Raw genomic sequence first — 24754 nt, forward strand, 5'->3', positions numbered from 1 at the left:
TCAGCAGCTCAGGAGTCATGGAACACAAACAAAAAAGGGAACTGTGCCATCACCTCCCTCACATGGCTTCACCTGGTGCCAGAGGACCACTGCCCAGTGAGGGCACAGGTCTGGAGCCAGGGCAGCAGGGCGATTCCCCACACCACATTTTGGGACTGAATCATAAACTCACACAATGGTTTGGGTTGTAAGGGGCCTTAAAGATCATCCAGTGCCACATCCTGCCATGGGCAGGGACATCTTCCACTTGACCAGGCTGCTTCAAGCCCTGTCCAGCCTGGCCTTGAGAGGGTGCTGATGGAGAATTCACTGGCAGAAAATATAAGTATTTCAGCACTGATAGTTTTGGGTCAGGAATTCTTCCTTTGTACCTCATGGCTTCAGTAGAGGCTGACTAAAATTGACACATTGAGTTCAGTTGCCCAAACACACAGACAGTGACATGGCTGTTGCTGTCTGAGGTGCTACAAGCTGTCCATGAGATCCTTGGGGCTGGAAAACAGGATATAGGACCGGTGGGAATACTGCACCTTCTAAAGATACAGACAAAGGCTGAGGAGCTCCTGTTGCATCCAACACGGAGAAAGACACCTCCAACTAGGTAACCATGAGATGCCCCATGGCTGGTGAGCTGTCCCCCTCCTCCTGTTCCGTTCATTGCCTTCCTGCAGCTCAGGCTCAGACACCAGCCCCATGGCAGGGGATGGAACAGGATGGTCTTTAGGGTCCTGTCCAACATCACAGGGTTCCGTGAGCTGACACACCTCATGCCATCTGTGGATGCTGAACCTGCCATAGTCACAGCCTCTCGAGCAGGATTCCAGCAGAACTCACCAGGAGTTTGTTGGAGAAGCAAGGGAACAAAGTCACTCTGCTGTCTCAGGCAGCTGAGACGAGGATGAGTCAGCCCTCCTGGTTCCCAGGTGCCTGAATCTGTGACATGAACAAATGCTGCAAAACACACCAGGATGCAGGGCCTGCTCCTGAGAGCACTTACTGGTTTTATTCCAGTACATTGATGGACCTGCTGTTGGGTCTGGCTGTGAATCCCATGGCAGCAGCCGGGCAGTGGTGGGTTATGAACAGAAGGATCTACGATCTTCCAGTGTGAAACCAACTCAACTTACACCTTCCAAGGGTGACATGAACAAAAGAGAGATCTCCCTTTCCTTCCAGCTCCTGTGGGGCTCCAGTTTCACTTGAGTTCACTCTTCCCGTACACTCAAATGTACATAAAATCCAATTTGGCCTCTGAATTTTGCTTTATTCCACTGTAACAGGAGAACAAATTTTTGGGTTGTCAGAACAGCAAGTTCAGGTTGGACCAGATGGGCATAACTTGCCTCCATGTTTTGGTTTGGAACAGTGTCAGGCTGGACATTTAGTTAAGGATGGACCAGCACTTGGATCTTTGGCATTCAATATCCCAGGCTGGGAGTGTCAGCCAGCTTTGTGACAAAACCCAGTCATGACTACCTTTCCCCCTCAGTTCTAAAACTGGTATTTTCCATTAACTTCCCCCAAATTAACAGCAAATTAACAACAACTAGAACAACTAATTATTTTTATGCTCATGGTGGCACTGATCTAAACTTGGGTGAAAGACCAGAGAGTTTAAGTGAGCTCTTGTTTATTGAGATCTGAGCAAGAGCCCTTTGTGTCTTGGAGTGGGTGGAAGAAATAATGCAAGGGCAATAAATATTTGGTCTTTGCCTGCAAAGGAATTTCCCTGTAAGTTTCACCAGTCTCCTGAAATACCCTGACACGTTATTTTCTCTTTTCTCCTGTTGATTCTTGAAGCTGTCACTGTGACAGACCGAGGAAAGTGCTCTGCAAACCCCCCCCCTCAACAGGGAAAGCTTTCAACTGCTTTAGCTTTTTGTTTAATTTGTATTTTCATACCTTCACTGTATTTTCTGTACCAACTCTTCAGTTCAGGAGGGGGATCGTTTGTTTCCAGCCTGACTAACTCACAGACTATCTAATTTTCTCATTACTGTGTGTTTCATAATTCCTCCCTCATATAACTCTGGAAGCAAGTTTTTGATCTGAGAATTAGGTGCTGAAAGCTAATAATGGGCTGGTTAAAAATTAATTGTTTTGCTTTGTAAGGAAAATAAATAAATGAATAAAGATTAACAGCTGTGCTACTAAAACACAAAATACCAGTGGCTGTCTCAAAGCTGGTTGGTGAGAAAGATGTTTCTGTGAGCCACTGGAGTGGTCTGTGGAGATAATTCCTGAGATGGATCTGCTCCATAGGTCTGGCTTCTCTCAGTGAACAGAGTATATTTCCTGTACATTAATTAACCATATGAAATGGGTTGAATATATTTATAAACCTATTCCAGATGCCTGAATTTCAGTTCAGGCTTCACTCACAGACTGATTATTTTTTTTAATCTTTGGGCACAGAAGACCTGCTTGATGCCTCACAGTCTGGTTGCCAGATACGACAAAGAGTTTTGGAGATGATTCAGATTTTGGATGCTTCTCTTCATTCCAGGAGAAATCTCCACCAGAATGACAGAGGTGGGATATGCCACAAGGAGCAGGGCAAGGAGCAGGCATGAGCTGGGTGCTGGGGCTTGACAGCACAACATGGGACAGGTTTCTTGTGGAGGGATTTCTCCTTGTGCAGGACCTGAATAAATTCATGAATAGGATGAATGAATATCAGAGGTGTTTTGGATGCCCTGGCTTGTGTATAGACTTGATACAATGTCTGCTACAAAAGAAAGCCATAGTGTGGGTATAAGACAGACCCTGAAATTTTATTTTTTACTATCCCAAAATATTATAGTGTTGGCTGCTGTGTTGTAGGGACTGAAGGTGTGTCAAGGTGGATGTGGCAGGACCCCAGATGATCTCCTGATCATCTCTTAGTGGGGTCTTCCCTTTCTGTCCATAAGGGGCTCATGGACATTCCTGTGGGATCCAGACCTCTAACTGAGGATTTACTTTAGCATTTCTCTTTCCTTCACAGTCCAGCTCAATATGCCTTATTTCTACAAGCAAAATAAAGGGAAATTCTAAGGGATTGGAAAAACACCCAGTAACTTTGGAAATGTCAGAGTATTTTAGCAGGTTTTGATTCAGTCAGAGACCTCTGTATTGTCAAAATGGAAATGATTCTTTTGTGTTCATTGCAAGATCATGAAATGCCATTTCACCTCTGCTCAAGTGAGTAAAAAGTACAAGATGGCAGGTACAGAAGGGGAACTGAGAGAAAGAAATTGCTTATTCCTTGTGATCTGGAATCCCATGGAGTATGTGGGGAAATGGAATGTGGGGTTGAATGTGTGGTGCAATTATAGGAGCCCTTAGTACTCCTGCATCTCCACTCCACTGCATCCCTGCTCTGCTGAGACCCCCCTGCTCTGCTGCCTCCAGCTTGGGCATCCCAGCTGAGGACCTGGAGCTGCTGGAGAGAGCCCAGAGGTACCAGGACCATCAGAGAGATGGAGCAGCTCTGCTGGGAGGAAAGGCTGGAGAGCTGGGATTGTTCAGCTGGAGAAGAGACCAGAGGTGACCTCATTGTGGCCTTCCAGTGCCTGAGAGAGCCTGCAAAAAAGATGGAGAGAGACAATTTACAGGGGATGGAGAGACAGAACAGGGGGAAAAGGCTTCCCACTACCAGAAGACAGGTTTAGATGGGATATTGGGAAGGAATTCTTCCCTGTGAGGATAGGGAGGCCCTGGCACAGGGTGCCCAGAGCAACTGTGGCTGCCCCTGGATCCCTGGCAGTGCCCAAGGCCAGGTTGGACACTGGGGCTTGGAGCAGCCTGGGACAGTGGAAGGTGTCCCAGCCCACGGCAGGGAGTGGGACTGGATGATATTTAAAGTCCCTTCCAAAATGCACCATTCTGTGGTTCTGTGATTCAAAGGAACAAAGCAAGCTCCCCTGGCAGCCAGAAGGAAGTTGATTAATACAACATCCCCATTAGAAATGGCTCAGTCCTTTTCCAGGTAGGTGAGAAAGAGTTGATCTCCCCCTACCACTGAGGGTTCTGGGAAGCACGAGAAAAAACTTTCCAGTATCAGGCAAAGAAGCTTATTTCCAGGGGCTCTCTCCCAAGAACTCAATTCACAGGTGCCAAACCACTTCCTCTGTAACCTCGGCTGGAGATAATTAGAGAGCATTTAAAGCAGAGCTTCCAACTTCCCCAAGCTCACCTGGGTGCTCCCACCCAGGATGGCAATTCTGCAATTTCCATAGGTAGATTTTTGCTGGGAGATTTAATGAAGTCATGGCAGAGAAACCGCAGGGCATTAGTTACAGGGCTAAGGAAACAAATCTCACAGCATAATCCTGAGGTGCCTTTAATGTTCTAATTAAACCTATATATAGAAACTGCAGGCAGGAAAAATGGTGTGAAAAGTTTCTCATCTGCTGAGTATTTTTCCATCTCTTCCCCACTCCCATCCTCCCCCCCTGCCCCACCCCAACCCCACCTCCCTTCACCCAGAGAGGGGCTGAAAAAGATCCTTCACATTGATTTTGATGGAGAAAGAGAGAGAAATGCTAGGCAGATAGAGATTAGCAACATTTGCATTCCCTGGGCCCTTTGGAGAGGCACAGCCCTGCCAACATCTGCTGATAAGGCTGACTTCTGGCCTGATAAGGCCAGGCCAAGCCACAGAAGGGGCTGAAAATTGGGAGCCTCAGATTTTTCTCTTCTAATTGTAAAGTAGGGATGGCATAAGACAATAAATGTGAGGAGCTAGGAAATCACAGAGACTGTCTGAGAGAATTAGTGTTCAGCAAAGGATGGCAGTGGGACAGGAGAACTCACTGCATTCCCATTTAGGAAGGGTCACAGGAGACAGATGAGGAAGGAGGACAAAATCCTCCTATTTTTTACCACTTAGCAAAGATATCAAAGTGATGGATGATGAATCAGAGATTGAGGGAATCATTTAGGTTGGAAGAAACCTCTAAGATTATCTAGTCCAACCACTGCCCCAGCACTGCCAAGGCCACCACTGACCCATGTCCCCAAGTGTCACATCCATAGGGCTTTTACATCCCTCCAGGGAGGGTGAAGCAGTGACTCCCCCATTTCCCTGGGCATCCTGTTCTAGGGCTTGACGACACTTTCAGTGAAGACAATTTTTTCTAATGCTCAATCTAAACCTCCCCAGGTGTGACTAGAGGCCATTTTATGTTATCCTAGTCAGGACATGAGTTTGGGAGACAAAAGACTCCTTAAAGCAGAAGAGGGTGTTGGGTGAGATCTGCTGAGACAGCAAGGCCATCCCAGGATCCCAGTGGCTGCAAGGATGTGGTGTTGCTCAAGTTCTTACACTTTTAAGTCTTTCACAAATGGTCCCTCTCCCTACAATTTGCCATCTGTGTTTTGAGCTTTCCTCCACCATGCATTGGACACAGAAGTTCTCATGGAAACAGCACAGGAACATACAGGGAGGTGGCACTTCAGGCTTATGCAACACAGGGAGGCCAGATTGAATTTAAAGTGCAAATCCTGAAGAAAGGAATGCCAGTGTTAACAGAAACCTCTTTCAATCATATCAAACATTACCCCAAACCAGGTTTTTGTCACTTGGAAGAAATGCATCTGCTTTGGCACAGTTCTCACTATTAGTCACAACCCAGTTTGGGGTCCAGCTTCCTGTGGGAGCTCCCTGGGTTATCCATGCAGTGACAGATGCTTCAGTGTGACCCTATTCCATCACAGCAGGACTGTCTGAGACCTCTCTCTCCTTTCTTTCATTTCCCTTCACAAGGTCTACTTGGAGCTAAGAGCCAGGGGTATCTTTATCCCTCTTTTATCCCTCAGGCAGCAGAGGGAAGGGCCGAGCCTGCTGATGCGGAGGCGAGCTGAGATGTTCATTACCACCCTCTCCATGCCAAAGGAGCCCCTCCCACAGCAGGAATTAGTCTATAATTAGCTTAGAGAGTAAAGCACTTTTAATTAAGGATTAAAATTCAGCAGGCCATCTGCCTCATTTTATTTGTAAGCAATAGGCATCTTCTGCTGGCACCACCATTTTTCTTGGTTCTTCTCTCTAAACCTCTCATTTGGGCTGAGACCAGGGCTGAGCATGGGTGGTGGAGCCAGGACATCACATCCACATTATCCAAGACAATGCACTGCCATTTCTTGGTTGTTACAGAGCAAAGCCTCTCTCAGAGACAGCCATGGGAGCTGGGACAGCATCTTGCTTTCCTTCCAGCCTCCCAAGCATTGTGACAGCTGCAAGGACCCCACCCAGGGAATCTCAGCACATGACTGCCCTTAGGTCCCAAATAAGCCCTTTGCTTTGCTCTGCAAACATTTAGGGGGCTCAGAAAAGCCAGAAACACAATTCCTGACACTTTTCTGCCTTGTACAGTTTTGGGAAGTAGTTAGATGGGATGTTGGGAAGAAATTCTTCCGTATGAAGGTTGGGAACAGGTTGCCCAGAGAAGCTTTGGCTGCCTCATGCCTGGAAGTGCCCAAGGCCAGGTGGAAGAGCACTTGGACTTTAAGGTCCCTTCCCACCCAAACCATTGTGGGATTCTATAATTGTAAAATTAGGACAGATCTTATAAACCACAGCCATCAGATTGTTTGGGAAGCCTGAGGAAAACAAACACAATTCTCAGTGTCCAAGAAACCTTCAGAGAACTTTGATGTTTGAAGTTAAAACTAAATTATACCTGTTTTATTCCTTTTTTGTTTTCAAGCTGCAAATGGATCAAGCCCCAGCCTTTCTGCAGTGCCCTGCTGTGAGGCATGGGCTGGTGCTGCACATATTGCCAAGGAACCCAAGGGTCTCAAGGGCTCCTTGCTATCTGGAGCTTTCCCAATTACTATCATAAAACCTGAGAAAGGCAGGAGGGATACCTGGGGCTGCTCCCTCTATTCTGGAGATGCTCTTAGAAAGCTTTTTGTGGAGAAGGTGACTACTACCCACATGTCTTTTATTCCCAATGACTTCCCATATACACATTAGGTGATAAGACTGCTGCTGCAGCTCTTTCTACTCTCCCCTAGAATTATTATTTTTCTTTATTGTCATTATTACTAAGGGCACAACATGATTTATTTTCTGTAAAACAAGCCATGTTATAGTCAAGGAAAAATGAAAGGGCTGGGTTAGGAAGAGACATTAAAATACATTTTGTATGAAAATGAAAGATCATAAGCAGTTTCTTGGCAGACCTAATGTCTTTCAGGGCTGTTCTTTGGGAATAGCAATTCCAGGCAGGGACTCTGGAAAAAAGCAGAGTGCATTGATAGAATGAGAAGCTGTATCAGAATGGATATGCATGAGCTGGGCAGATTAATATTTAATGAATAGTGAAGCCTGCTATCCCTAATCATGGAGTGCCTGGGATTTGCGAAGTGACTAATTTTAAAGTATTTTGTATGGAATTATTCATGCATTAAAAAGTACATGACTCCCTTGCAGTGAAATGGAATTAAACTCAACAAAATTTAGTCATCAAAATGTCAGGTGTCAGGTCCAGCTGAGACAACAGGACGAGGGCATCGCTCTTATTGAAGGACATGGTGGAGCTGGAAATGTCAGGATTAGGGCACACAGCTTCCTGCAGGGAGGAATGGCCTCATTCCACTGGGTTTTCTTGGGAACCCAGAGCAGACAGATAATTTTTTTTTTGCCTTTCAAAGCAAGGAAGAGCCAGGAGAAGAAACAGGACCAGCAAGAGCTCCAGAGCAGGAAAATTATGTGGCTGGATGAAAAGGCAACACAAGAATTCAGATACTGGTGCAGGAACAGGGCAAAACCAGTGACACCACTTGAGTGACATCTCTGACATCACTGTCATAGTCTTTATTTTTGTTTGTGTTTTGCTTTGAATGGTGTCTTCAAACTTCCTTGTTGATACAGAGATTAATGAGATTTTACTTTGGCTTGAACAAACGGTTTTTCAGACCTCAGCTCAGACAATTCTCCTGGCACTTGTTTGTCTTTTCCTCACTGGTTTCTGATAAAAGGAGACTGTTCTAAAGAAAATGTCCTTTTCACTTGGAAAAAGGGGTTTTAGTTGGGGGTGGAGAGGAAAGATTTTTTTTCCCCCTGCCATCTTTTAAAGGTTTCCACTTTTTCCCTAACAGAAAACAGTTTGTTGAAGATACTTTTTGGAAGCCATTTTTTAGCCCAAACATGGATTTTGAGAAAATGCAGGAGGAGGCCGAGCCTTCCTTGTCGCACAGTCTGTGAACACAATAAATTCATTGGTTTACTGAGAGGAGATAAAACCACATTAAAGGTGTTTACAGCTGTTTGAGTGCTACTAATTGCACCAAAGAGCTTCAGGAGAGGAGAGAAAAATTCAGCAATAAAGGTATGGGAAAGGCAGGGGGGTAGCACAGATGGGAGATGCCTTTCCTCCCTCTGTGCCTGCCCGGGGCTGAGCCCAGGCCGGGTCCTGGCTCCTGGGAGGGAGCCGGTGGCAAACACAGCCCCCAGGAATGAGAAAATCTCACCTGCGGTCGTAGCTGTGACCCTGGAAGAGAAATGAGTTTTGCTGGTCAGGAGGGAGGAAAAGGAGGTGGGAATGCACAGGATCTGCAGCCTCTCCCTGGGTTTGCATGGAAGCAGTTGGAGCAGATGTATTTTGTTATTTTTAGAACAGAATGTTGACTCAGAAATCAATTTATCCTTTCTCTGCTGAAATTAAAACAAAAGGTAAGCCAGAAAATGAGGAGAAAACAATTCATATCAGCTTGAGAAAAATGCTATCATCAACCTGAAGTAAACAGGTTGTATTTTCTTTGGTTTTTGTTTTTTGGATTTTGTTTTTTCTTTGTTTAGTTTTATTGTGGACTGGGCAAGGATTTAGAACTGGGCCTGTCCAAAGGTTATTTATTCTTCCCTCATCATTTTTTATTAGCTATCTCAAAAGAAAGGTCCATTATTTTCACAGCAATTATTCTAAGTACAGCTAGAAAAAGCCATGTTAAGTCCTAATTTGAATATTAAACATAATTAAAAGACTTTTCTACATTGTGAATTGTTCTCTTATCTGCCTGCCCATAAATGTCAGTGTATTAATGGTCACGATTTATCTCAGAGGTAGGAAATAGCTTTTTCCTCCCACTGCTTTTTTTGAGCAATGGGGAATCAAGCACAGCAGGTCATGCCCATACAACCAGGCAAAAAAGTTCCTGCTACACTTTTGCTTCAGTTTCAGTTGAAAATCCAATCCCTTCTGCCAACTGATTATTTCTGCTCTTAAATGCAATCTTTAAGTCAAGAAATGTTATCTAGAAGCAGAAACAGGCAGAGATATATTTTAAAAGTCTTTAATTTACTAAACTACAAGCCAAAAGAAAATTGGAGAAATTAATAACTCAGAGTGTTATTAATTAACCCAAGTGTTTGGGGTTTTTTTTAGGTTTTTTTTGTTTTGTTTTGTTTTTTTAATAGCTGGAGAGACAAGGAATTGGAAACTTGATGCTTTCTAATGATGGAGAGAAAAGGTTTGTCTGAGTGTTTGGGCACAGCCAGTTTCTCACATCCTTGTGCTTGACCAAGGCTTTTGAAAACACTGACATCCCTGCCATCAAGGCTCTCTAGCTTAGAGAACTCCTGCTCCATGATAAATTTCCATGGACTTTGTGCAGGCTAATGGCCTTTAGTTATTTATTTCTTTGATTTGAAGTCCATCTCTTGGTGACAGCATCTTTTAGAGATGCACAAAAGGATGGCTCCACCACACACTCCATGAAGTGTTGCACAAAAAGATAAATAAATAAAAAAAAAGAAATAATGTGAAATTTTTCACTCCCTGGGCCAGACCAAAATCTGGGTTAGGAACAATTGGAAATCATTGTCCTTGTAAAAAAAAATGAGGCAAAATACATAAATGTTAAACCTGAGCATTGCTGCAAAATAGGCAGGGAGATGTGAAACTTGCCCATTTTTGTGGTGTGTGACATTTCTGAACTTGCCAGGAACACAAAAGGTAGTTTTCTCTGCTTTCCACGGGCATTACTTCTAATTTGCACCACTGGCTAGAAGTGCCCTACAAGTTCAGCTTTTCAGCTGCAAATAAGGATTTAAAGAAACAGAATGTGTCCCTGAATGGACTGATTTTGTCAAGAAGATGATTGAAGTGGAAATTGAAGCTTTTTCCATCTGCTTTTATCGAATTCAGGTGGAGAACTGAACAGCTGTGGCTGGAAGGGATCCCCAAGCCACTCTGGGCTGAAGCATTTCAAGGTTTGTCAACATTTGTCACACACTTCCAAGGCTTTATTTATGGGTGACTTCAACTTGTCCCCTGTGCGGGAAGATCCCAGGGTGTGTTCTGGGATGTGTGAGCCAGGAGCAGCAGGAAATGCAGCACTTTGGGTGAGCAGAGCTTTGGCTGCTGCTGGGGGCCACAGGGACCCTCATGGGCACATCTGAATGTCCCTCCCAAGAAGGTGCTGTCAACCCTTTCCTTGTCCCTGCTTTCCTCTGCATACATAGTGCTTTCTCTCCTATCCCTTTCTGTATCCAGAAAAGGATGAAAACCCCATTTGTGGATTTGTTAGGAACTTGCTGAGCACAACTCTGTGAGACCCTCCTGAGTGTGAATGAGCCCAAGGTGGTGTTTTGAGGCCTTTGCTCCTCTACCTCCTCCATCACATTGATCCTTCTGCTGCTCTGGAGAAAGGTGGGATGGAGATGTAGCTTTTTCCTGGCTGTGGAGATCCAGCACAGGACACCTGGAATTCCCAGAACAGCCATGGCAGGCTGGAGCTGTGATGGAAAGAGGACATGGCAGCTGCCTCTGCTGGCAGCTCTGTGTGGCTGGCACAGCCCAGATTCCCCCCTTTCCTACCTGCCAGGGCTTTCCCCCAGAATAACTCTTGGTTCTGCAGTCTCAGTGCTGCCATTGGCCTGGCAGAGAGACAAAAGTACTGGGTTAATTAAAGATCCAAGAACATAATTGCAATTAAACCCAAACAAATTGCTGAATCAGAACAGCAAATTGCCTGGAGAGGGGGGAAAGGCTGCTTTGCTTTGGCCTGTTTTTCTCAGAAAGGCTGAGGAGGCACAGGCAGCCAAGCAAATGCTGCAACAAGGACATGCCACTGGCAAAAGTGTTTAACTGCTGAATAAAAGATAAGGATATGGATAAAGCCAGGATTGGGAGCAGCACGGTTGCTCAAGCCAATTTATGCTGGTTTCACTCTAGGGAAATCCCAGGAGTCTGGGAACTGTCTTGCATCTGGCAAGTGTCTTTCCAACTTGGCTGGAAGCCTTCCCCAACTGGGGCAGTCCCACTGATCCATCCTACTCCTAATTCCCTATCCCAGTGCTGCAAACCCATTCTGGAGTGCTCTGATGGCCAAAGCACCTCCTTGAGCTCCCCAGAATCCATGCCAAGGATTTGTTCCCAAGGGATCTGCAGGAAGGAAATGGGATTTGCTCTGCCCTTGATGAAGCCTTCCTGATCTTCAAGGAAAACCTCATGGATACATCAGGGATCACCAGAAAATGATCCTGTGGGGCATCTCTGTCCTGTGCCTGGCCAGCAATGCCCCAAAGGGTGCATGAGGAAGTTTTGGCACCTTCCCACTTCCAGTACACAAATTCTGCAATCCTTGTTTGCAGCAGACCCATCTATTCACTCATTCCAGGGCTGCTTTCTGTGGAGCTGCTCCAGTGCATCCCACTGAAGGCATAAAGCTAAAAGAAGCCAGTGAATTATAAGGTCCCCGACAGCAGGACTCAGCAAGTGGCTGCTGTTAATCTTCCCTTTGCTACTCAGGTTTTGTTCTGCCTGTAATAAATCCCTGTGCCCTTTGCTGTTCAAACTGCAGCCTTGCTACTGGAAAAGGGAGAGGGGCGGGGGTGTGGGGAAACACTGGAGATTGCTATGTGCAGAAATAAAATCAGGGATTCACGTCTTGGGCTGGCCAATACTTCTCCTTATCGAGGTCTGAGCCTTTGCGTGATCAACCAGTGTTAAATGAAATGCCAGGAGAACTCAGGCTGAACCACGAGAGATTGGAAAAGCTGCTGGATTAATGCAGAAAATGGGGCAGATGGTGCTCTGTGTTTTCTTGAGCAGGGTAGAATGGGCAGTTGGAGACATGATGTGATGTTGCTTCCAAATCTGGAGAAACAGCGAGCTGGGAATTTGTTAATGAAAGTCTTTTCCCCAGATGCCCCCTCTGTGGATTTACAGCTACTTGTGGTAAAGATAATATTCACAATAAAACTTAGAAAATAAGAAAATCTGAGAATATCTTCTATTTGCTTTGATATGATCAAAATAAAATTACCATTTTGTTTCACAATTTCTTCCAATCTGGGGATTTGTATAAAACAGAAGTTAAAAATATTGAAAAGTAGTAAGAGAACACAGCACTTGGCAGCACTTGAATTTCTGCACTTCTGTGCAGATTTCATTTGTGAAAAAATCTAGATTTTTGACTATTCACTGGCACCAGAAGCAGGGAAAAAAAGAAAAAAGAAAGAAGGAAATTCAGAGAAAAATGGCTTGAGGGCTTTGCTGCAGAGAAGTAAAGCAGCAGATCTTCTAGTGGTGAGAAAAGCTGTGTCCTGGTGACAATTCAAATTTCCCCATCATCCCTCCCAGTTCCCTAGTCCCTCTGCTCACACGCTGCTGGGATTTGTTTCCTGTGGCTCAACAAACCCCTAATCCCAGAGCTGATTTCATGGCTGGGGGGTTATTTAATGGGCAGTCCTGATTCCTGTTGACAACAAGCTAACTTTATACTGCTGGCCAGGCTTGGGAGCACTGAGGAGGGTGCAGAGCTCCATGTGTGGCCAGGCAGGAGCTCTGTGAGACTGGCTTTGTGTTCCCAGGGATCCCATCCCTGGGGAGCCCTCACTGGCAATCCCATCCCTGCAGAGCTGTGCTTGGAGCAGAGCTTGCAAGCACAAGAGCTTGTATGTGGGCATGGAGAGAGCATAAATGTTGTGGCATGGGTGAAGTGCATTCAGAGGGATAATGCACCAACAGATAGAGCTGGAAAATGGAAAAGCTTTTGACACCACACACTCTGCTCCCGCCCCTGCCTTTACTTCTTCAGGGCTATAAATGTTACTGGCTCCTTACAGCCATACAAACAACCAGCTCTGTCTGTGAGGCTGTAAAGGATCCTCTCTGCAGGAATTAAAGTCAAGGGGGAAAAATGAACACCAAGCCAGGCCATCCACTAGAGCAGGGATGAGGCTTTGATGGCCTGGGGAAGGAGCTGGAGTGGTCTCCTCACATGTAAAAGACTCGAGATGTCACCAGCACATCTCCCACCTGGGGCATGGCCTCTCACTCCTTCCAGCACAGCTCCAGAGAGACCCAGCCATAGGACACAAGTATAGAATGAATGGAATTGTTAAGTTTGGAAAACACCTCCAGGATAATCAGTTCCAACCTTTGATTGAATAAACCACATGCCCTGTCCAATTGCTTTTTGAGCACCTGCAGGGATTTTTGAGCACCTCCACTCCTTTTCCAGGGCTTGACAACCCTTTCCATGAAAAAATTTTCCTAGTATCCAATCTGAACCTCTCCTGGCTTGGGTAAATAAAGCTTGAGGCCTTTTCCTCTTGTTCTGTTGTTCCCTGGGAGCAGAGCCTGACCTCCCCGGCTGTCCCCTCCTGTCAGGAGCTGTGCAGAGCCACAGGGGCCCCCCTGAGCCTCCTTTTCTCCAGGCTGAGCCCCTTCCCAGCTCCCTCAGACTGCCCTGGGGCTCCAGACTGTTTCCCAGCTCTGTTCCCTTCCCTGGACATGTTCCAGACTCTCAAGGTCTTTCTTGTGAGTAGTCTAAAACTGGATACAGGATTTGAGATGCAGCCCCACCAGTGCCCAATTCAAGCTGCCTGAGGCTGGTGGAACTGAGGGGTTGGGCTTGGAAATTAGACCAAGCAGGATGAATCCTAAACCCTGTAACTCCTGGGCCTTGGTTTCTTCAAGCAGCACATGAATGGTTTCCACCTGGATCTTGAAAATTTCCATCAGAATTCGTGGGAAAGGAGGTTTTTAATACTGCACTTTCTTTCACTACGGTGGGAGAAACCAAGACTGATGGGCCTCTTCCCACCATGTTCCCAGGATGGAACACCAAAGCATTTCCTTTGAGGACAGTTCTATTTTTACCATAGCTCCAGTCTGCAAATGCTGTGGATTGGTCTGGAAACCCTCATGATGGGGAGAAACTTGAGCAGGTTGATTTTGACACAGTAGAACTTTTTTTGGCATGAAAAATAATTCCCTTTTTGAGCAATTCTCTTGTTTAATTTCCAGCAGACAAGGAATCCCAACGAAGTAGCATTGAGTAGGAGTTGAATATGAAAAACAGACTCCTGCAGAGGGACGAAAGATGTGAACTTAATGAACTTACAGTCTCAATCATATAAAACTGAACAAGAGAGCAATGTGTTTTCTCAAGTAACAGTTGTGTCACTGTTCCCAAATGTTATTTTTTATTCCAACTATGCTAGCTGGGGTAATAAAAGATATGAGTTTGCTCCCCATACTTTGCCCAGTTGATTTTTTTTCAAATACCAAATCCTGTTTCGTGTCCTCAGTAGATGCAGAATTACCCAGAGTTGCCCCCAGTTGCAAGTGTAAATCTGTTAGAAATGGTTTATAGTAACACACAGACTTGGCTACCACAGCACAGGAAAAATGTTTTCAAAAATGGTGTAGACTTACTCCCACAGAATGAAAATCCTTGGTCTCCTTGTTCCATTTGCATCTTACACTGTTATATCGACTCTGGTATTTTTGATACATTTTGTGGGATGTACTGAAGGGATTTTTAATATACTCAGATGTTGAAGAGTGCTGAACGTTTCACTTTTTTTTTATTTACCCAAACCTTTGGACATTATTATAAAAAACCTGTGTGATATTTCTGAGGCAAATGCCAGAAATTTCAGAATTCCATAAATGCATTTTCAATAGACAGTGGAAAGCCAGAGCAGGGATTTGAGACTTCCACAGCATCAAACCCTTCTGCTCTGATGTGGTAATGGGAATTGCCCATGATTTCCTATAAGGGCATTCCCAGTAGATCCGTTTGCTGCTCTGCCCAAAAGCAAACATGAGTCCTTTCTTCCACTTCTTGCAAATTGCTGCATCCCAGCTATTGGTCCTTTGTGCAAAGAGAAGAGAAACCAGCTGGTTAAATCCTAGAATCCCAGAATGGTTTGGGTTGGAAGAGACATTGAAGAGTATCAATCACACCCTTGCACTATCCCAGGTTGCTCCAAGCTCCATCCAGCCTGGCCTCGAGGGTGAGGATGTGCATCCAGATTCATTGATGGGGGAGAGAACCCCACTCCCATCTCTGCCCTATCCCTGTGGGGCACACAGCCGGGCAAATGGAAGAGTTAAATGAGCAGCTTGTAAAGAAAATCTGTGTGTTTGTGTATTTTCCCCTCATTTACACCCTCACCAGAGGCTGCAGGTCTACAGCTGATGACATGGAGTTAAGAAGTAGAAACTTTTAGCTGTGTTTTGGCCTTCATAAGGAAAAAGATGGTAACACTGGGGAGTAGTGGGGCAGGGGGTGATATCCTTTGTAGGGAAACACATGGCAAAGCTGACAGTGAACTGTTGTTCTCCAGGTGAATTATTAATGTTGACACAGGAAGGGATATTTATTGGAAATTTGTTGTTACTGAAATAACTCCTGCTTCTCCCCTCTCCCCACAGATCTCAGACAGGGGTTTAGGCCAAGGGCAGCAATCTTTGGGACTCCAGGGAAAACAAGTTAGATGTTACAAGAGAATTTCTCCTTTCATTAACTCCCAACTCCAAAAACTCTGACTTTGCTGCTGGAGTCCAGCCACTCTGTGTCTTTGTGAGTCACAGCTGGTGACAGGAGTTCAGAGGGGTCACGCTGGGCTGTGGCAGCACTGACACTCCATGGCTGCAGCAGGGGATGGATGGATGTGCCTAAGCCTCCTGTAATTGGCTTTGGAGAGAACTAGCACTGTCCAGAGAGTGCCACCAACTAAAGCCAAATGAATATTTCCATCTGCAGCTTTGTCATAATCTACAACTCCTTGGGACAGAGGGGTTGCTCTTTTCATTGCCAGGGAGGTAATTTGGGGAAAATTTTCTGTGTCTTACTCATTTATGCAGTGGAGCTCAGTCTGCTTGGATGTTCCCTGGAGCCTTGAGGGTTTTAATTCTGGAAGCTGCGCACTCACTCAGGGATGATTTTTTTTGGTTGTTCATTACTTTGGGTGAGGATTATTTTCTTACAAGATTCCTTTTGCATTCTGCTTTACGTACAGAGTTTGTTTCTGAATTCTGCTGGTAGATTTGTCTAGTGGTACAGGACCAGAAAGAGGCAAATCCTGTCCCAGTGGGAGAACACATCTCTCTGTTCCACATCTCCCCCCAGCTCTGGGGTGCCCAGGGCGGAGGACCCTGGATAGAACCACTCCGAGCTTTTGCTTTGCAGGCACTACCACCTAGTGCAGTGCACTGGAACTTCATGTTTTCCCCTTGGATTTTATCCTGCAGTTGCAATCGATTGGTGGAACTGGTGGAATAATTGGTGCTTAATGAATTAGCCACTGCTCCGAGGTGTTTGTTTTTCTTAACCTCTGCAAACAGCTCTCAAAGGGAGCACGATTTCCACAGCCAGGCAATGGGTTCATTGTCTCCAAAAGGGAATTTGCAAGGTGACTGCTCTGGCTGCTCTTAAAGAGAGAGCTTTTTTTGATTTTGAAGTTGACTCAGTCCCTGTCTAGGCAGGCAGGATAAAATCCCAGGATCCTGGGCTGGTTTGAGTGGGAAGGGACCATAAAATCCATCCAGTGCCACCCCTGCCATGGGCAGGAACACCTCCCACTATTCCAGGTTGCTGCCCATCCAATCTGGCCTTGGACACTTCCAGGGATGGGACAGGTGCAATTTCTCTGAGAAACCTGTTCCAGTGTCTCACCACCCTCACAGGGAAGAATTTCTTCCTTACATCTACTCTAAACCATTGGTAGCCAAAAGCAAAAGCAAGGGAAAGGGAAAATTCTCCCCTCCTGGGAGGTTTTTTTGTGAACCTCACACCAAGTGAGTCAAGGCTGTGGACGTTTCCCAAGGGAACTGGAGAACTGAGCAGAGCCTTCACATGGAAAACTTTCTTCTCTGATGCTTCTGTGCCTGTTTACCCTTCAGAGCTCTCCATGCTTCTCGTTGGCTCATTATTCACGTGCTCCAGAGGGTGCGCAGGAGGTCTCTGCTCCTCAGCCAGCATTGACTCCTGCTCCCAGAGCCCCACTGCTGGGTCACGTGTAGAAAGTGGAAGGTGCAAACAGAGGTCCCTTGGCTTTTCCATACCTGAGGAGTGTCTCAGAGTTTGTCTGGATCGTGCCATGATTTTTACAACCTGCTTTTCTTTCCAGGTGCTGGCATTTCACCCAAAATTAGAGAAAGTGGGAGCAATGTGACTGTTAACTCCAGGTAATGTAGCTTTACATTTTGGTTTGCCTTGAGATACTCCTCCAACACTGGTTTCAAATAGAGTCTGATTTTCCCAAATATGAAGACGATTCCAGACTTGGTGGAGATCTGCCTGCTAAGACATGATGTAAAGCCATGGCACGTGCCCCCTGTTTGTCCCCAAGCCAGAGCATCCTGTTTATGGCCACAGAGAAGCACAGAGCCATTTCAGTTGGAAGCAACCTGTAAGATCATCAGGTCCAATGGCCTGCCAGGTTTTGTGGGAGTGAACGATGAGCAGAGAGCTCCAGGTGGTGCTAGAGGTGGTCCTCAGCCACCTGAGCACCCTCCATCCCCACCACTCGCTCACAGTCAAGCAGAAGTTTGAAACAGCGGAAATAAAATTATATTATTGCAGGCAGAGCTGATTTAATGAAAAATACATTGTCTTTCCACAGCTTCAGTGAAAATATATTGGTTTCTGCCAGATTAAATTAGAAGTCATCTATTCTTAGAATCTGTGAGGAACTGGCACGAGAGGGGAGTGGATATGAGAGACTTCAAACCTCTTGCAGGGGCTGAATTAACTGACTTCAGGCCTTTGCCTGCAAAGGAAATTAAGTAATGTTTCCTCCTGCTAAACATGCACTGCAAAATAATCATATGAAAACACTAAAATATTCATTTATTTACAATCTGAGCTAGGAATTACTGGTTTGCTTTGCTTTTGTTTGACAGGCATAGTTTTGTATTAAAATTGAACCAAATGAGTATGAGTAAAGCTACTACCTACCTTAAAAACAGGACTAATTTTAGATAAAACAGGAAGTTGTATTCAACAATAACAAAAAAGTTTCTGTTTCATTTAAAAGGCCTTAAAATTCTGGGTTTGTCTGGTTTTCCCAATATTGTATCGTGGCAGTTTCTGAGCTGAAAGCACTGCAATGAAAAATCAAGACACTTCATTCGACAAGTGTCAAGACAAAGAATCTTCACTTTTCCAGTTTTTCCACCATTTCTTCTGAGCTGAACTCAATAAATCCTCCTAAATCTTTGGGGCTTTTGAAAAGGACTCAATGTCTAATTTTAACCCTTTTTAAACTTTAAAAGATGAATAAACTCCCATTTGCTAAAAGGTGGTTGTGTTGATCAAAGACTTATATCATTCTGTTGGCATTGGCTTTGCTACCAGACAGTCCCAAATACATCTTTCTGCAAAATAAATGGGCTTGGATTAACTCAGTTTGGATGCTCTTGAACTGCAGTGAAGTCTCCTTGTGGTTTACCCTCTGACACCAAATTAACCTTCCCCTGAGTGAGGCATTTATATTCTGGAATAAATGCACTCTCACACAGAGTTATTCTGCAATTACATTAACTTCTATTTGGTCTCAGCGTGACAAGAGCAAGTGTGGAGAGCACAGGGTGAGCAGAGGATGAACAGCTCGAGCATCCCCTGCTGCCTGCAAGGACAGGCTCCCTGTGCTCGCCTGCACTGGTTTCTGAACTTGCTGTTTGTGCAGTGAAAAGCAATCCTGGAGTGACACAAATGGGAGCTGTGACACAAATGGGACTGCCCAAAGCTGCAGTTTGCACCTCAGGAGTCCCAGTGAAATCCTCACCAGGGTTTTTATACCTGGTCTCTGCAGGAGTACAATGCTCTAACAGAGGGGACATGAATCATCCTCAAAGAGCTTTGCACATTCTCTGTCTTTGCTTTCAAGTGGTTTCATGTCCATTCCTCTTAAACGGATTGGAAACTAGGAAGAGGATGAAACCAGAGGATGTTTTCAGAGCCTGTAAACATTCAAGGCTGGATTCAACTGGGCTTGGAACAACCTGCTCCAGTGGAAGGTGTCCCTGCCCATGGCAGGGAGTGCAACTGGATGAGCTGTAAGGTCTCTTCCAACCCAAACTATTTCAGGATTCAATGAAAGAGTTTAAACAGAAATGTGCCGTCAGACAGCTCATCCTGACAGCAGATCCCACTGCTTGAACCAGACTGGTTTGGTAATACTTGGGCAGGGAGTGGAACATAGAAGTGCTTCCCCTTCCTAAATACCTGAGTTCCACCACCATAGAGCAGCTTCCTCTGGAAAGTCAGCCAAAAAACCGATGGCATGCTGGAAGTGACTCCCCCAGGGCCTGGGGCCGTCCTGTATCCCAAACACTGAGTGCTGTGAATGTGAGTGATAAGCAAATGTTGGTGATTCAGCTCTGGCAGAGGCTGGATTGCACTTTGGTTTACAAGAGTCAGCCCCGCATCCATCCTGCAGGTCTCAGCAATTTCCCTGAGAAGAGGAAACAAAGCAGCTTTTGGCAATGTTTGCTCAAGCAAATCACAATTTTCTCTTTAAGGGCTTTTACCACTTGCAAATTTGCTTTTCTTGTATTTACAGCTCCTTCCTGGCCAGACTCCAGCATTTGGGGGTAACCCACAGCAGAAATTATAATTGCAAGGGTATGATGCTGAAGGGTTGGAGTGATGCCACCACAGGAAATGCTTTCAGGAAGATGCTTTCAGAAAGATGTTTTCAGTAGATGCTTTCAGGAGATGGTTTCAGAAAGATGCTTTCAGTAGATGCTTTCAAGAGATGGTTTCAGGAAGATGTTTTCAGTAGATGCTTTCAGAAAGATGCTTTTGGGACATGCCTTCAGAAGGTGCTTTTGGAAGATGGTTTCAGAAGAGGCTTTCAGGAAAATGCCTTTGAGAGATGGTTTCAGGAATATGTTTTTGGTAGATGCAATCAGGAAGATTCTTTCAGAAGATGTTTCAGCTCCACCATCTCTGCTGCTCTCTCTACCTCAGCTACAGTGAGTGCACTGGGGATCCTTTCCCACTTGCTAGGCTTTGCTCTGCTCATAGAATCCAGACTGGTTTGGGTTGGAAGGGACATTAAAGACCACCCAGTCCAACCCCCTACCATGGGCAGGGACACCTTCCACTGTCCCAGCTTGCTCCAAGCACTCTCCAACCTGGCCTTGGGCACTTCCAGAGATGGAGCAGTCACAGCTGCTCTGGGCACCCTGTGCCAGGGCCTCCCCACCCTCACAGGGAACAATTCCTTCCTAATTGTCCTCTCAGCACTGATTCAGTGAGACCTTTCCTGGCCACTTTGTAAGAGCCAAGATGCTTGAAATGCTCTTCCATTCTTAGGAGCAGGAGCTGCAGCTCTGGCAATAACTGCTGTCACACCCGACTTCAAGTGCAGATGAGCATTGGCCAATTTTCTGCTGGTTGAGAATTTGCTTCTGAAGTTCCTCACCTGCCCTGGAGAGCTGCTCCCTCACCACCCTGAGCAGCACCTTGCACCTGAGTTCCAGCTCATTTTCAGCTATCAGCAAACTCCCACCATATCTTGCCTGGCCAGAAATATGACCAGACACAGAACTACAGCAGGGAAACAGGCAGTGCCTGCTTTGTTCTTCCTTTAGAACTTGATTTGGTGCCGTATTTAAACATGAATTACTGAGACGGCAAAGGCAGGGCTCTGCTCCTCACTGGCTGTTATTAAAACTCTAAATCAGGCTGCCTATGGAGCCATTCCTGCTACCTTTGCAAAATGAAACAGGGAATCGGCCCCTTCTGTCTCACAGGGGGGTGCAAGCACTCTCAGTGATCCTAATAAAGCCCCTGGATTTTCCTGAACCTGCCAGTTTGCCATGTAAATCACCACAACAGAGTTGTCAAGGAAAAAGACTTGGAAATGTTCTTCCTAAATTGGTAGCTCTATTGTCACTCAGAGCAGCAGCTGCCCAGATCTTGTTCAGCTGTAAATTCAGTGGTGGATTTCTTAAGGGTGGAGATTCATACCCCAAAATCCCACATCCAGCCTAAAACTCCAACCCAGAATCATCCCCCTAGCTGGGGCATCTCTGGAAGGGCTGCAGGGACCATGGTGGGAATCCTGGTTTAGCCCCAGTTGCAACTCAACCTCAGACATCCCAGTGGGATGGGCAAAGAGAATCAGAAGGGTAGAAGTGAGAAAACTTGAAGTAAATATTTTAATATGTAGAGCAAAGACTATGTGTGCAAGCAAGGCAAGCTAAAGAGTCCATTCCCTGCTTCCCATCACAGGCAGGTGCTCATCCATCCCAGGAAAACAGGGTCTCATCACTGGCACAGTGACTTTGGAAGAAAAAACCCCATCACTCAGAATATTCCCTCTCTTCCTTCTTCCCCCAGCTGAGAATGACTTCACGTGGTCTGGGATATCCCTGGGATCAGCTGGAATCAGCTGGGATTCTGGCTGTGCCTTCCCCAGCTTTTTGGGCACCCCCAGCCTCCCCTCTGGTGGGGTGAGGAGCAGAAAAGGCCCTAAAGCTGTCAGTCCTGCCCAGCAAAAGCAAAACATCCCTGGATTATCTCCAGCACAAATCCACACCACTGTCCCAGACAAGTTATTGTGAAGGAAATTAACTCTCTCCCACCCACATCCAGCACATGGTGGGATGGGGACATTAATTTATTCTATTTAGGCTGATGGAACTGATGCTCTGTTTCAAAATACTAAAAAAAAAAAAAAAAAAAAAAAAAAAAAATAAAAAAAAATTCCAAAGTTTTGGTTTTGTTTTCGGTTTTGTTTGGATTTTTCATTGTTATTATACAAGGTTTAGGTTCTTTCAATTTCATTTTCCAGGCAGCCTTTTCCTGCTCAGATATCACTGACCAGCTTCACCACAAGAAGCTCAAACTGACCTGAAAATGCATTTCCACTGCTCAGATAATTGATCTTCACTGCTGTCTGCCAAGTGAGAGCACTGAGTCACTCCCATCCCCACCAGCCTAGTCACAGCCTCCCCCAGCCAGGCCAGTAAAGCTCTCACCCACAGAGAGGACTCAGCAGAGGGTTTTTTCCTGTAGGATGGGAAAACAGAACCTTCCTTTATCTTCTGGAATGAACTTTCTGCTTTCTATAGAGAAGAGACCAGCAAAGACACTGGGGTAGAGGAATGGTGATGCATTTCATACCATCAGAGAGTCCCAGACTGGTTTGGGTTGGAAAAGACATTAAGGCTCATCCAGTGCCACCCGTGCCATGGCAGGGACACCTTCCACTGTCCCAGGCTGCTCAAGTCCTGTCCAACCTGGCTTGGGACACTTTCAGGGATCCAGGGGCAGCCCCAGCTGCTCTGGGCACCCTGTGCCAGGGCCTGCCCACCCTCCCAGGGAAGTATTCATAGACAGAAATGAACTTGGATAAAAAATCTGTTTAGTCCAATTTGCAAATTTTTTCCCCCTCTGAAAGCAGACAAAATTACTCTTTAGGTTTTCTGAGCCTTTTTTCTCACCCATCACCTCAGGTACCCTCTCAGAGGATATGTGATGAGCAAAGGGCTCAGGGTAGGACCCTCTCCTGTCACATCCTACACAAGCTGAAGGGACCTGTTAAGTTGGGGCAGCTCCATGGAGCAAAATGCCTGAGCTGCTCAGCTCTGCCAAGAGCAACTCTGGACACTTATTACTGTACTGACTTAAATCACATCCAAAAGGAGCAGAGAAATTTCATGTGTTCTTCCCCCTCAAAAAGGGCAAGGATTTAAGATGAGGTTTATTTCTCTCAGTGCAGAAACAGCTCCTCTGGGGTAGATAGAATCCTGCTGAGAGTAAATACCATAATCTGGTCGAGTTCCTGCCCCTGTTGCTTCTCAGCCCATTGAATAACTCATGAACTAAATCACCCAACATTCCCAAGGGGGGAAAGGATTAGGCCCATCCAGCACACTGGGGAGCACAAATTAAATTACATGTTCCAGCCAAAAGCAGCTCATGTGGCCTCCAGCAAACTTCACCCCTTATCCATGACTCTGATTTCCATAAAGTTCTAATGATGCCACAGGACACATCTCCAGTGCATCAATCTGTCCCCACAGCAAACAGTCCTTTCAGTCAACTCACTTCAGATTTCTGCCTTTGGGAGGTTCCCCTGCAGAGCTGCCTCCAGCTCAGGGGCCCCAGCACAGGCTGGACCTGGAGCTGCTGGGATGGGTCCAGAGGAGCCACGGAGCTGCTCCAGGGCTGGAGCCACCCTGAGCCAGGCTGGGAGAGCTGGGGGGGCTCACCTGGAGAGGAGAAGCTCCAGGGAGAGCTCAGAGCCCCTGGCAGGGCCTGAAGGGGCTCCAGGAGAGCTGCAGAGGGACTGGGGACAGGGGATGGAGGGACAGGACACAGGAAATGGCTCCCACTGCCAGAGGGCAGGGATGGATGGGAGATTGGGAATGAGGAATTGTTCCCTGGCAGGGTGGGCAGGCCCTGGCACAGGGTGCCCAGAGCAGCTGGGGCTGCCCCTGCATCCCTGGCAGTGTCCAAGCCAGGTTAGATTGGGTTTGGATCAGCCTGGGATAGTGGAAGCTGGGATTTGCTCTCAATACAAATGCAAGCTGAAGTTTTTTACCCATTGGCCCTGCCCAGACCCCCCAGCAATCCCACCCTGGGCATCCCTGGCAGCGCTGTCCAAACCCTCCTGGAGCTCTGGCAGCCTCGGGGCTGGGACCAGTCCCTGGGAGCCTGAGCCAGCACCATCTTCATGTCCCTCTTTTGGACACTTCCAACACCTTTGGGTCTTTGGCACAGAGAGATGCCCCTGGGGACCCCCAAGGAGAGCCATCCCCTGCCACCTCCCAGCTCTTTGCCGTCCTTTGGCACCAGCATTGCAATTAGCTTTGAGATTGTTTTTTTCTTGTTTTCCCAGATCAGCCGCTTGAGGAAGGACAATCAGGGTTGCCATGGCAATGGAAGGATGACTTCTTAATTTGTGGGATTCTTTAATTATTCTGAGAATTGTAATCCCATGAAAACTGCCTCCTTTGGAGAAATTCACTTAAGAGCTGCACAGGCACTGAAGGAGAAGTTAAAAAGAAAGGAAAACTAATGAAGATGGTTTTGGGGCAAAAGAATGAAAAAAAAAAATTGGTGCATCTTTCTTGCTTGTTTCATGTGCCAACAAGAACAAATGTCTGGTGTTATGCAGAAACAAGGGCCTGGAATGGGTCCTAAACTTGAATTATTCATGAGAAATTCAAGGTGTTTTTACAGACTTTCTGTGAAACAAGAGTATCAGGCAGAACTAACACATATAACTGAAAATAAAACCGTGTAAAACTTAATGGATAACAAGTAGGATTTCAAGGGCTATTTAAATGGAGAGGCAACAGAGAAAATATAATTTTTAGTGCATTTTTTTATCCCCAGATCTTACAACTCAAGACACAGAACAGAAGCAGCACTACTTTCATTTTGTATAGGATGAAGAGACACTGTGGCTTGCTCAGGGTGGGCAGTGAAGCACAGGCACAGGAGGATAAAGCAAAAGTCCCTGGGCTGTTCCAGCTGGCTTTGGAGCTGAGCAGGTGCCACCTGA

General features: G+C 46.0%; 1 long non-coding RNA gene across 3 annotated transcripts; it reads left to right on the forward strand.

The window, feature by feature from the left end:
• Positions 1-56: 56 nt before the first annotated feature.
• LOC135286874 (uncharacterized) lies at positions 57-24754 on the forward strand. 3 transcript variants are annotated; one of them, XR_010350879.1, is made up of 6 exons: positions 57-601; positions 745-2532; positions 10134-10198; positions 17357-17414; positions 22034-22145; positions 24086-24754. It is a non-coding gene; the product is annotated as an uncharacterized LOC135286874 (long non-coding RNA). The 3 variants fall into 3 exon arrangements; XR_010350878.1 differs by having other exon boundaries at positions 2416-2532; XR_010350877.1 differs by having other exon boundaries at positions 57-2532.

The sequence above is a fragment of the Passer domesticus genome, chromosome 27, assembly GCF_036417665.1.
Source record: "Passer domesticus isolate bPasDom1 chromosome 27, bPasDom1.hap1, whole genome shotgun sequence".
In the NCBI taxonomy this organism is placed as follows: domain Eukaryota; kingdom Metazoa; phylum Chordata; class Aves; order Passeriformes; family Passeridae; genus Passer; species Passer domesticus.